General features: G+C 36.7%; 1 pseudogene; it reads left to right on the forward strand.

The window, feature by feature from the left end:
* Positions 1-15022, forward strand: part of LOC109083026 — a 73724-nt pseudogene that overhangs the window by 14472 nt on the left and 44230 nt on the right.

Consider the following 15022-nt stretch of genomic DNA (forward strand, 5'->3'; position numbering starts at 1 on the left):
TATTTTTACCCACAGTCCTCTGGTGGCGTCATGCTGAGTCTGCAGGATTCTGTGTTCTTTGAGATCAGCATAAAGTCTCTGCTCAAGTCCTGGAGTGGGAACTGTGAGTAACACGCTCTGATGAATGCACCATGTGTTTTTATTAAGACGAAATGTTAGCTTTTGCTTATATAGTCCAGGATAGTGCATGTGGTTCCTAAAAAGTGTTGGCTGCAATAGGCCCATGCATACACCCTCTCCTCTGCATAGATGCAGATTAGTGCGACACGATGTTGGTGAATGTTGATGGAATTAGCTTTGGTTATGAGTTGCGTTGTGTGAGCAGAGCACAACACTTGACCTAAAGGACGGGTCAACAAACATTTCACAGTGTCAGTGACAAGTTTTGACCCTTTTCAACTCATAACTTGCGCAGAGTACCACTTGATATGCTCAAGACACCATTCACAGTCTCTCTCTCTGGTCTAAAGGGCACTTCTCAGCAAGTACAGGTGTGTGTACGACTGCTGACTCTGTGTTCTGCAGTGTGGCTCGGTCATCGTCTCCTGCTCCTCGCCAGGTTTCTCCACCTTGTTCTCTGTCCTCTCTTCATCTGATGTCCCTTTTTTGAAGGTCTAGGGTTTCACGTGATGATGGTGTGACGGCAAAGGAAGTGGTGTGTAGGATAATGGTGGTATAGAGCCAGTGAAGATTCCGATCAATGAAAGGAAACATTAGAAATCCCAGTGGAGAAAAAAGAGCAATAGGATCGTAATCATACACGCATACATAGTGATATAGATGCACACACAGGCGTGTAATGTATTTCTTAGGAAAATACTTTGTTTTTGTACCTGTTTGTTTTATTCTTTTATTTTTTTTTTAAGGATTGGCTGCAGATTTATGGACTTTTTGAGTTTTGATTTGAGATTGTGAGTCTGTGAATATGTGTATTTGAGATTATTTTTACACATTAGTTATAGACTAGCCTATTTGAATTATTTTATTTGACTTTATTTTTAAGGTTAGACTTAATTTTTTTCACTTTGAATGTATTACAGTCATTTTCGTTTTATTTATTTTTATCAGAAATTAGACAATTTTTCCACTTATCTGTTATGGAAATGCAGTTCTCAGTGTTGTGTGATTATTTTATTTAATCCTTAAAGACAGTTTTTCATTTAGCATCTCACACAGATGCTTGAGCAATCCATCCTCTTAGTGAGCTTGTGCTTTTTAAAATGCAGCTGATTCATTTCTGGATGTAGAAGGAGTTTTTGTGGATTATTTTGCTGTGTCAGTGAGCAGGTGTCATGTGCTGAAGGTTCAGCTGCAGTCAAAGACCAATTCTGCATTTCATAGCCAAAAAAATGCCAACATTTTAGCACTTTCGAAACTCACTGCTATGGTTGTGCTTTCCATTAGCTTTAACATCCATTGTTTTTTGGGGAATTTATCATGTTCGGAGAGATGATTTCACTTGATTGTAGTAGCTCATAGTCACCGTTGACTTGGGTTAAGTGCATCAACAGCTAGTGACGTCCAGCACCGTTGGAGAAATGTCACTTGGAGTTGGCATGCAACAGTAATCTCTTTTGCTTTCGCTCCCTCCAGTCTTGTGTGTTGGTGCCAGTTCCCGTGCATTGGGCCTCTCTGTCCAAACAATGAGGTGCGAGGTCTAGTTTCAAGAGCTGGTGACATCCAACTGAACCAGTGGACTCTTACCACTATTCCCATTGCTCATCTCTGGTTAGAAGTCAGGCCAAAGACATAACTTTATGTCTCCAAATAAGAGCTACATAACCGAGAAAACTGCAGGTAAATTTCTGTTGAAAGTGTGGTGTCTGTAGGTTCTGCAGAGAGACTTGATCAGAGAGATCGTTGGAATCTGGGCATGTGAGAGACACTGCAGAAATAATGTTGACACTTTATTAGAACCATAGCAGATTAATCTCTCCCTTTTTCAAACACACAAAACACAGTCCTTTTACACTCCATCATGCATGAAGCAGGTGCAAGCCCACCACAGAGAATTCTGAGAAAGTTTGGTTGAAACTGCTGCATTTTTTTGCAAAATGAATGTGTATGAACAAATTCTTATGGTGCATTTTCAGCAGTTCCACAAGGAGTGCTACTGTAGCTCCAATACCGTACTGGAAGTCATTAATTTCCATGTAGAGTAGTAATAATAATTATTGTGTAATTATTACATTATGTTTAGGGTGATTAATCCTAGAAAACATACTATGTTGTTCTTTCAGATATTTTGAAGGTCATTTGTATTGTGTGGAATATATTAGTGAATTCATTATTTATTAATTTTACTATGGTTAATAAGTAGAGGTTGACCGATATATCGGTTTTGCAGATTAATCGCATCGATAGTTGATTGCTGGAACTATTGGCTATCAGCAAAAATCCACGCAGATAGTTTTTTTCTGGGTTGCGTCTGTTTGCTGGAGCGGCTGAAGCTCCGCTGTCATTATACAGTACGAGAGCAAGAGCGGCCTCTAAAGGCGAATCACTGATCAACACGTGCTGTTTGTTGTGACACGACACTACGCGCTGAACCAGACTGGATACTTAAGATGCACATTTAAAACAAACAAACTAAACAATGTGTATACAGTACATTATAGACCATGTTTTCATATCATTACTAAGTGATTGATTTTGTTGATTAGATGCTGCATCAGTGGAGAAAGGACAGCAGTATGTTTGCTATCAATGCTGAGAGGACGCGAACATTAGCAGCACCTCAAATGTTTAAAACAATGTGACCAAAAAACACACACAAGTCTGACGCAAATGCTTAAATTTCACGATTGTTACCAAACTATTTGCTTTAGTATATATCCAGCTGGTCACATTATTGCATTTAGGGCTGGTCCGGATACCATTTTTTGAGCTTCAAGCTTCGGTAGTAATCAACACCGAATATTCAGGGGGAGGGGGGCTGAAACATATTCTTTCTTCTCAACAACACCGTGTCTACACCGGACGGCGCGCCGTGACAAAATGCAATAGAACCTATTATGCTGTCTACACTGGATCCGGCGTGGCATTGTGGGATAAATTCCCAACAGTAAACTGCTGCTGTGTTCTATTTATGACATACTGACACAAATTTCAAATGATTTTCAATGTTCGCTTTGTCGCGTCCAGTGTAGACCAGTCTATGGTGTAGACAGACTTTGCTGTGATTTAGAGCAGTGATCACCTCCGTTTGTGTTAGGCTTAAACTTTCTGAGTATAATGGAGATGAAGATGTCATTGAGGTTATTTGATCTCCGTGTGTGATCGGCGCTCTTGGTTGGATAGACCGCTTCCACATGACTCTGTCCTGGAAACCATAGCATTTGTGTGTGTTGACTCTGCTTGCATCTCACTTACCTAATCAAAAAGCCCTATTTGGATGGGACTAGTTTCCCCTGAGGAGTTTAAGGAAAATTTGAGTTCTGCAGACATTCGACTCCCAGAGACATACTAAATTAGTTTTGAACTGTCTGTTTTTCTTTTGTAATTATTTGGAGTAAGCTACCTACTATTTATGGTTAATGAAATCACCACATCTTAAAATTATTTGTGAAATTATTTGAATTTTGAAAACAAACAAAAAAAAACAATATTGAGTAATGTAAATGGACATTTTCAAGTTTTGCTTTGATCAAAAATGTTTAGTTGGCTACATATTGATCTTGAGCGAACTGCTCTTATGAGTCCATTTATTTTGGCAAAGAATCAGTTGAACCAACAATCTGAAAAATAATAATACATTTGGTCAGAAATAATAAATTGTTTTAAAAAAAATCCTAAAAAAAATGTTTATTCATTGATCTGAAATTACTTAGGAGACTTTTTTTTTTTTTTTTTTGGAAGAATGTTTAACCCAAAATCTATCATAATGATTCATTAATAAAATTGGTCTGAAATAATAAATCCTAATCTAGTAATCACAAATGACTCTAAAAGGCATGTAATAAATAAATTGATGAAAGATTGAATCAATTGAATCAATCGATTGAACTGATTCACATTTGCATCCTAATTATTTATGATTGAATTGATTTGAAATGCTAAAAAGAGTTTTGATAAAAAAAGACTAGATATGTCATAAAGCATGACTCGAAAGTTCTTTAGACACTAATGTTGTCCAAATGGCATTTCTGACATTTTTTGCAGGAAGTGGGAGTGCTAAAGCACACAGTGCTCAGCTGTGTGAGTTCACATGCATTTCAAGAAATCATGTCTTGTATAGCTCAGAGTATCAGAATGTCCTAGTGAACAACAAACAGTCTCTGCATTATTGGCCCTGTGTGTGACTCCATTCCATGCACAAATGTGTGCTGTGCTGTCAGTAATGCAGCCCAGTGTGTCAAAAATGATCCAACACATCCACCAGAGGAATGAAGAGAAAGATGAACTTCTTTTGCTCATCCTTTCTGCATCACTGAGTGGAAAAGTACAAACAATGTTAGAATGCCCGTCAGCAGGCCCGCCAGCCAATCACATGTGGGCCTGGGAACCCTGTTACGTTACCGGCCAATGAAAGCTGGCAGTGTGACGTCATAGGGATGGGGAGGTGTTGCTAAACAAGAAACAAAGAGTGAGTGTTTGTACATAGACAAACAAACACACAAACAGCTCTGGGGACAGAGTCTCGCGTGTGTCCTTCTCGCTCATCCTCTGAGTGTGTGAATGTTTTGTTTTATTATTGAGATGTGGGAGTTGCTAGGTGTGACCCTCCTTTCTCCTCTGAAAACATTTCACAGGGAATTTTTTATTCATCCTCCTATTATTGTTTGAACTTCTCTCGCCTCATCGTGGTTTCTCCAGCAACCTGTGGGGATGAGGGCAGGGATTTCCTGAGTGGAGTTGACATGTGACAAACACACACACACACACACACACACACACACACACACACACACACACACACACACACACACACACAGTTTTTCCAGTCTTTCTGCATTGATGGCTAGATTGAAAAATCTGTTTTGTACATTAATCAATGCAATCTCTATCTGTGCTCAAGAAAAACAGTGTGTCAGTGCACCTATCAGTGCATCTGAATGCTTTAGAATGTCACTATTATGATATAATAGTGATGATGATTTTTGATGTTTCTGTACGGGTTAGGTTTTCCAGAAAAACATCATTGTCTATGGACGGTCCTCATAAAATGCAAAAAAAAAAAAACAACATGAGTGTTTGTGTGTTGTTTTTTGGCCTTACTGAAGCCATCAGTCAAATTAAGGAAATGTGTTCACAAAATAAATAGTCCATTTTGATTGCATGTTGACTTTCAAATGTGCTGAGACAACTATAAGCACCCCATTCATAGATGAGTCCAAAGTCTAAAGCCGTGGCTCTGCGGCACTATCAAAAGAGTTTAATTTCTCTGAGTGGTCCAACATAGCAATGTCCAACGGTAATTGTAATAAGATGTTTAGCTGGACGCTGACAAGTTTGTCCCAAATAATGGCAGACAGGAAGTGAGGCTGCATATATTATACCAGGGATGTGGTTTAGTGGGGAAAGTCAGTTCTGAGTTGCTATTAATTTCTATGAGGAAGTTTGTACGCTTTTTCTTTTGAGAAAGCTCTTGAAAAAAGTAATTATCAGCAACTGGATCAATATTGTCTGAGCACTCTGTTAATACATATATTAGCCTCGAATTTGGTAAACCATGACTTTTAACCCTTTAATGAATAACTCTTTGGTGTTTTAATGCCAATAGATTTACATTTTTTTCTTCAGACTTTTCAGAGCAAATGTCAGCTTGAGCACTTACTAAAGTTTATAACCTTTCATTGTGCATTCAAAATGCTTTGTAAAGCTACATAAACTTTCTTTTTTTCTTGACAGCCTCTGTCCCTGTCAGCAACAGCAGTGTGAGTAGGCGAGGAACACCCCCTCAGCCCCGGGCAGCTGGGAGAAGCGTAGCATCCACCCCCGCCACCATGTCCAGTATCACCATCGACCCCGAGCTCAAGCCGGAGTTTGTCATCAAGAGCCTCTTCGCAGAGTTCGCTGTGCTCGCCGAGAAGAAGATTGAGGTGGTCATGGCTGAACCACTGGTGAGTATTGCCCAGAAATTAATAAAAGAAAACAGAGCATTTAATGTTAAATATTTTTTTTCTAGCAAATATAAAAATACAGTAATAAAATTTTTTGTGTTGGGTCCAGTGAAATATTAGCAGGTAGGTTAAAATACATTCGAGCAGAAATTCAGCATCTGTCTTCTCACGAAATGAGGACATAAATACACAAATAACATCTCCAGAACTGCTCTGAGAGTCACTTCATGAGCATTTTACCATTTCATTTGAGTAAAACTAGCGTCATAAGATAAACACACAGAAACTTTCACTTTCAAGTACAAAGGTATTCACGGCAACCCGTCAAAATAAAAATCTGTTTTAACTTGAATACATTGCAGCAGAAATATATTACTTTTGTTCAGCAGAATGTACATTGTACTACTACTGAAATTATTAAAACTTAATTTTTTAAGGAATGAACACACAACATTTCTTTCATGTTTTAATTTTAATATCAAATCCCCTTTGCAAAAAAAAAAAAAATTTCAAATAAAATAAAGATAAATTAATTAATGTTTTATACCTTCATTTGGTAACCAGATACACAACACATAATTTCTGAGGAAAAAGAAAACATTTCATAAGGCTATTTTAAGAATAAATGAAGTTGTTTTTATGCATTCAAATAATTAGACATGCTACAACACAGAATTTGACAACAATAAAACATATGTTGAAAGAAAATAAAAGATTTCATAGGGCCCTAAACACGTAATTTTTGTCAAACAAACAAATCAATAAACTGATGTGACATTGTATAAATTCTAGGGATGGAACGGTTCATGGAAATAAATAGAACCATACGGTACTCCACACATGGTTCGGCACACGCTGGGAATGCAGATTAACTTAACGTATCTGTAATATGGTTTGCTATAAATAACTAGTAAAATAAACAGTGTTCGGCTAATATACTGTATGTTTCTGTTGATGGATGCGCATTCTGGCTTCCCCATACATTTACAACAAACAGCAATGGAAAAAAAACACAAACCATTCACCAGTCATTTATTCCGTCATCGTGTTTAAAGCGCGCGTGCACAAGTGAGACCTGCAGCACACATTGATATCTGTGTTTACAAACTAAACTTGTTTACGCTTTGGCAGGTTTAAACATTTAAGAGCCAAAAGACACGAGCTTGCGCGCGCAGTAAGAAGATCTGTGCGTGCGCTCATTCGAAGCGTGTGAACCCGCGCCTTAGAGAGCGCGCGCAAATATTAAGCTCCCTTTGAAGTATCGTGTTTAAATGGACAAATTCACACAAATGAAAATCACTGTTTATTTTATTTGTATCTTTACTCTGTTGTATTTATTTGTGCTGTTGCTTGTAGTTATATCATTCTTATTTTCTTTATTTTTATTTGACAATATAGTTTTTGCCTGCACATAGCATATACCGTGATACAAACCGAACCGTAAGTTGAACAGTTCCACCCGCTAATATGTTTCTATAATTTTAATTAATCAGACATGCTTTTTGATTAATAAAATGTAATTGAACCATTAAAAAGGATTCTAGAAAAATTAGAACTGAATTTGGGAAAAAAAAATTAACAAAAAATTTCATAACTTAACCCCCCCCCCGGTCGACCTAGGCCCTATATTTAACAAATGATTACAATAGTATAGGTTTGTATGTTATTTTAATGAGATTTGGGGTGTTTTCTTAACAATAAAGAATGTAAACATGAGAAATGCCAAGCTGGTAGCTTAGTATAAAAACTATAAATAAGTTATTACAAACACTCGATACTGGTTTGAAGTGAGATTTGAATAAAAGCTTACTATTCATTTTATAAAAAGTCTTAGCTTGGTGCTAATGTTAGCTCTAATGCACCTGTTTACCCTGCTGCGATTGCATTTCATGATGTATCAGAAGAATTCACTGGATAAATGTATATTGGATCAATGCTTCTAGAAAGACAATTTAAATGGATAAATGTATATTGGATAAATGAAATGTGGACCAGGAGACTATAAGGAGTGGATAAAGATTTTCAGTTTCAAGAAATGTTTAACAACCTAATGTTATATGTTCACCTATACTACAAAAGGGCCCCTTTTAGCTGGTATGTTTTATTTAATTTCATGTTAAACAGGTTTCTTTTTGTAAAATGTAACTTTATAATTGTCATTTTCATCAATCATATAATTATTATAGCACCTAAAATACGTTGTGTGTAAAAAGTGTTTGTTTCAGCCAGTTAAAGGGTGGGTACATTGTGTGCACATGATCAGGATGGTACCACCTCCGTCTCATTTTGAGCCAGGAAAAACCCTGGATTGTATTATATTTAAAAAAAATGATTTCATTCAAGAAGGATGCATTAGATTGATTAAAATTGACAATAAAGACATTTCAAATGTAAAAAGATTTCTATATCAAATAAAAGATGAAGATTGGTTTTGTGTTACCTGTTACCTCAGGGATTGAGTTGTAAGGTCAGTTGTGCTTTGAGACCGAACCGTGTGTTGATTTATTTCGAGAAAAAGAGAGGCTGTTGTGTGTGTTTTCAAAGTTTGTGGCTGAACAGAACACACACACACACACACACTTCCCCGTGTATTCCCAGAAACAGAAGCAGAGGTTCGGATTCTTGGAATGGTGTTCTGTTGGATTCTTCTCCGAGCCCCTCGTGCTGAAATACACACACTCTCTCTCTCCAGACTTGTTCCTTAGACACTTCCTCTCTGTGTTCCCTTCTCTGTCTCCTTGTGTGTTTACTCAGTGGTAGATTGAGCTCTCTCTCAGTTTACTCAAGCAAGATTTTAAACTGTAATGACTGTATTAAGAGGCTGCAGATAGGAGCTGCTTTATAAAAACACTGATCTTCAGCTTTCTGATTTTAAATTTTTCCCTCATAGTAAAAGTGTTTGTTTCAAATGTAAACCAGATATTAGAGCATTTAAAGTGTCTTCATGCCATTAACCAGGAGTCCTTAAGTCATTTTACAGTCTGTGTTAACCACAAACTTACTGTAAAAATGGACTGAAGAGATTCAGTTCTTCAGGGCCCGAATTTCATGATTCTGAAATCTGGGGTAATTCTTCACTTAAATGACTCGCATTGGGTTATTAATTCACATTATTAATCCAAAGTCATTCACGGTGTGTATAACCAGTTTCACTTTACAGTTATGCTGATCTGCTTTTTATTCAGATTCATTTTATTTGGATTAAAATTAATTTATAACTGAATATATATTGAATAGTTTTCACTGGTGTATAAATGTACTGGATACGTTTACATTTATGATATATATTTATAAATGAAAGAACGCAAAGAAACTGTCAAACTTATATGATATATATTGAAATATTTTATGAATGCATATAGTAGAAGCATTTATGATGTTACAGAAGATTTCCATTTTTAAATAAATGCTGTTCCTTTGAACTCACTATGCATCAAAGAATACTGAAAAAAGTACGTTTCCACAAAACTGTTTGCTTTAAGTTCATCCTTAAATATGTACTATTTAAATAAAATATGAAAATAAGTATCTTCATTTCAATATGAGTACATCCATACTTTTTCCTGTTAAACAGTTTTTGATGATCCATATATCATTTATTAATTTACACTGTATGTATCTTTGTTCTTTCAGGAGAAGCCCCTTTCCCGCTCACTGCAAAGAGGAGAAGATGCACAATTTGATCAGGTTAGTATATATATGTCTTATTTCATAATTTAATAATTAGAAATACGTGTAGTATATCTCTTTCCCATCCTACTTTTCGGTCCTCTTCTCTCTTTCTCTCACTCTACATCACTCATTTCTGATTAGCGCAGATCCTTTAACAGCAGAGCTGCAGCAAAATGCTTTGTTTAGCAAAACGCAAAGCAAATGAGACCTCATCCTGCAATGGATCCAGTCAGTGCCATCAGGCTTGTGTGTGAGAGAAAGGAGGAACAGACAGTGAGAATGTGCTCTGTATGCAGAAAATCACTGCAATTTGTGTCTGTGTGTCTCTACACTTTAGACTGAACAGAGTTTTGGTGTATATTTGTGTGTGTGTGTGTGTGTGTGTGTGTGTGTGTGTAAATATATCAGTTCAGGGTGTTGGAGTGTGTCTGCCAAGTGCCATGAATGCCGGGAGAGCAGTTACATAACTCTCCTTAACCACATACATCATCCTGTCCCAAACACACTTACCTGATTCAGGCCTCGTATACAGTGAGGTCTAAAAGTCTGGGAATCAAAATCAAATTTAAACATGGTTATAAGCAGTTTTGAAATAAACTAAACTTCTTTTTTTTTTTGTCAAAGTTCTGGGACTTTGAAGCTTTTTTTAAACAAAGAAACATCCTGACTTAAATTGAATAATGTATTCCAGATTTGAAATCACTAATGAAATGAGTGAATTTGTGAGCTTGTGACTCTTTGTACAGAGGGTCAGATGTTCTTTCTTCCATTGAAGCTCAAGATCTGTGCTGATCATGTGTTGGAGAACATGATGATCAGGTTTGATGATTTGCCTGTGATGTTCCTTGTTAGCAAGTTCTTTCACATCTGTTAAACAGTGTTGTTTTAGTATTTATATACTATTATAGTATTCAGTTTTCCTTTTTAAATTTTAGTAATTTTATTTAAGCTTAGTCATTTTTATTATTAGTTTTTTATTTCTATTTAGCTTTATTTTATTTTAGTTTTAGTTTTAATAATAGTCCAACTTATTTTCAGTTAATTGCCAAGACAACATTTAGATTAAGTTGTTTTCATGTAATGTCAATAGTTTATTTAGCTTTATTGCAGTTATTGGAAACCCATTTTTAATTGTTTTAGTTAGTGATAACAACACTGCTGCTAAATGAATAAATGTAAATGTTTGTCACAAATGTGAGGAATTTATGCAGCTTGTGTGCAAAAAAAAAAAAAGCAATCCAAATATAACAACATTATGAAATTCATCATTATTTTTTTTCATTCAACCGTTTCACTCAAATTGTTATGATATAAGATGGAATGAAAAATGTATTAAATTAGAAAATGTAAAATAGAAGAATTTGCATGAATGGTTTCAAGACTTTTGGATCCCAGTGTACTTCTGAACATCTCACTTTATAACAAGCACAAAATCACTCTGTGCGTTAGTCCTTTTTTTTTTTTTTTTGAACGCTAGCACGCACACACTGATTTGGCTGTTGGATTTGCCTGTGCCGAGTCTCAAAAATGCATGTTCAGTCAGTGATGTGTTGTGACTGCAAAGAGATCAGCTCTGCTGAATTGCACCACAGTGAACTATACTATCCCTCACACATCTACTCTGCTGCCATAACTGTGTGTGTGTGTGTGTGTGTGTGTGTGTGTGTGTGTGTGTGTGTGTGTGAGAGAGAGAGAGGGAGAAATGCTTGGTGCTGGGTTACTGCAGTAAAAGGTTGAGTAACCACTGGAAGTATCATCCTACACCCATCCTGCCCTCACTATAGGACAGATCAATACCTGACTGCACTCAAAAATTGCTGCCATCTTTCTTGCTTCCCTTCCGTTGTCTCTCTATTTTCATGCATTTGTGTATTGTTCTCTGTTTAGTTATTTCTCTTCAATTAACTTGACAGTGGTTTTTAACTCATTAGGGTTTACAGACAAAACAAAATGACTTTCAGAATTAGAGGCTGTGCTACAAATAGCCAATATTACAGAGGTGGAGAAAGTTTGTACATTTTAATGAAAGGTTTTTTTTCTTCTTGAAATAACATGAATCATGCACAACAACCCCATCGCCATGTAGTATTTATTATTTCAGTTTATTTATTTATTATTTATTATCGTTCCATGTAATCTGAGTTGAAACAGATTCAGATCTAAATAACATTTCAATTAAATATGACAAGATAAAAAAAGTAACATGCATGGATGATTCATTCATTATAAGATCAAAAACATGCATTTTATTCCTTTAATAGATCAATTAATTTATTAATATTTAGTAAATATTTGATTTCACATTGTGTTTAACCCACATGAAGAGTGTGTCACTGAGCTGTATTATTGTGTTTGTGTGTGTGTTTACAGTTAATAAGCTCTATGAGCTCCATAGCAGAACACTGTTTGCCTTCGCTGTTGCGGACGTTGTTTGACTGGTACAGAAGACAGAGCGGGACAGAAGACGAGTCGTACGAGTACAGACCTCGCTCCAGCACCAAGTCCAAAGGGTGGGCAGACATGCAAATACACATCATCATATGTTGCTCTTTATCTTTTCTTTAGCAAGAGATTCAGCAGATGCATATGCTGTGCCTCTGTCTTGTGACGTTTTATCTGGAGTTAATAAAATGTGCTTTTATACTAACTTGTGAATCCTGTACTTTTGATCTCTTTCTTTAGAGATGAACAGCATCGGGATAAAGACTACCTACTGGAGCGAAGGGACTTAGCCATAGACTTCATTTTTTGTTTAGTTTCAGTGGAAGTTTTGAAACAGGTGAGGTTTTGTGGTCATTGCTTAGGTGTGGTGTCCCTCTGAAGTCAGAGTTAGGTGTGTTGTGTGGCATTAACATGCATAGACTTGCTAACAGTATATCAAGGATCCTGAAGTAAAACAGTGACCCTTACATCAGAGTTGATGTTGATGAAATGGTTTCTGTAGATCCCCCGTTCATCCTGTGCCAGACGCCTTGGTACAAGAAGTCCTTAACCTGGCATTCAAGCACTTTAAACACAAAGAGGGGTGTGAGTATGCATACGCAAACACATTCTTTTCTATGCAAATTCTACAGACGTACCCTGGACAAATGCAAACCTAATGTCAGACACACAAGTGTGTGATTTCTGAAACTACTTAGAATTAAATTGCATCATGTGCATTACACCATTTTCTATGTATATACACTGTTGTTCAAAAGTTTGGGGTAGGTCACCAAGGCTGCATTTATTTAATTAAAAAATACAGTAAAACTATTTTGAAATATTATTACAATTTGAAATAGCTGTTTTCTGTTCTAATATTTTGAAATATAATGTATTCCTGTGTTCATAAAGCTGAATTTTCAGCTGCAATTACTCCAGTCTTCAGTGTCACATGATCCTTCAGAAATCGCTCTAATAAGATGATTTGTTAATCAAGAAACATTTATAATTATCATCAAAATACCATTTTGTGGAAACTAGGTTACATTTTTTTTCAGAATTTTTTTAATGACTACAAGGTCCAATGGAACAGAATTTATTTGAAATAGGAATATTTTGTAACATTGTAATTGTTTTTAATGTCACTGTTGATCGATTTTATGCATTCTTGCTGAATAAAGTATTAATTTCTTTAAAAAATAAAAATGTTACTGACCCCATACTTAACAGCTGAAATGTAATTTTGTAATAAATGGACTACAAACCAATATTTTCTTGATTCTGTGTAGAATGGCTTGTCTTACGGATTGTCATGGTGTGTTTGACAGGTACTCAGGCCCCAACACTGGTAATGTGCACATCATCGCTGACCTCTACGCTGAGGTCATTGGAGTACTTGCCCAGTCCAAGTGAGTTCAAATTCGTCCCAAAACCACAATGAGCTTACAGTGTACTTTTTGTGGTTTGTTGCACATTTTAAATATTCACTTGACAATGTTAAAAATTATGTACACTCAAGAAATAAGTTCAGTCATATACAGGTGCATCTCAATAAATTACAATGTTGTTGAAAAGTTCATTTCAGTAATTCAACTCAAATTGTGAAACTCATATATTAAATAAATTCAGCGCACACAGACTGATGTAGTTTAAGTCTTTGGTTCTTTTAATTGTTATGATTTTGGCTCACATTTAACAAAAACCCCACAATTCACCTCAACAAATTAGAATATGGTGACATACCAATCAGCTAATCAACTCAAAACACCTGCAAAAGTTTCCTGAGCCTTTAAAATGGGTCTCTCAGTTTGGTTCACTAGACTACACATCATGGGGAAGACTGCTGACCTGACAGTTGTCCAGAAGACAATCACTGACACCCTTCACAAGGAGGGTAAGCCACAAACATTCATTTCCAAAGAAGCTGGCTGTTCACAGAGTGCTGTATCCAAGCATGTTAACAGAAAGTTGAGTGGAAAGAAAAAGAGTAAAAGAAAAAAATGAACAACCAACTGAGAGAACCGCAGCCTTATGAGGATTGTCAAGCAAAATCGATTCAAGAATTTGAGTGAACTTCACAAGGAATGGACTGAGGCTGGGGTCAAGGCATCAAGAGCCACCACACATAGACGTGTCAAGGAATTTGGCTGCAGTTGTCGTATTCCTCTGGTTAAGCCACTCCTGAACCACAGACAACCTCAGAGGCGTCTTACCTGGGCTAAGGAGAAGAAGAACTGGACTGTTGCCCAGTGGTCCAAAGTCCTCTTTTTTAGATGAGAGCAAGTTTTGTATTTCATTTGGAAACCAAGGGTCCTAGAGTCTGGAGGAAGGGTGGGGAAGCTCATAGCCCAAGTTGCTTGAAGTCCAGTGTTAAGTTTCCACAGTCTGTGATGATTGGGGTGCAATGTCATCTGCTGGTGTTGGTCCATTGTGTTTTTTGAAAACCAAAGACACTGCACCCGTTTACCAAGAAATTATTAAAGCATTTCATGCTACCTTCTGCTGACCAGCTTTTTGAAGATGCTCATTTCATTTTCCAGCAGGATTTGGCACCTGCCCAAAAGCACCAGAAGTTGATTAAATGACCACGGTGTTGGTGTGCTTGACTGGCCAGCAAGCTCACCAGACCTGAACCCCACAGAGAATCTATTGGGTACTGTGAAGAGGAAAATGAGAAACAAGAGACCAAAAAATGCAGATGAGCTGAAGGCCACTGTCAAAGAAACCTGGGCTTCCATACCACCTCAGCAGTGCCACAAACTGATCACCTTCATGCCACGCTGAATTGAGGCAGTAATTAAAGCAAAAGGAACCCCTACCAAGTATTGAGTACATGTACAGTAAATGAACATACTTTCCAGAAG

This window comes from Cyprinus carpio, unplaced genomic scaffold (assembly GCF_018340385.1).
Source record: "Cyprinus carpio isolate SPL01 unplaced genomic scaffold, ASM1834038v1 S000006753, whole genome shotgun sequence".
In the NCBI taxonomy this organism is placed as follows: Eukaryota; Metazoa; Chordata; class Actinopteri; order Cypriniformes; family Cyprinidae; genus Cyprinus; species Cyprinus carpio.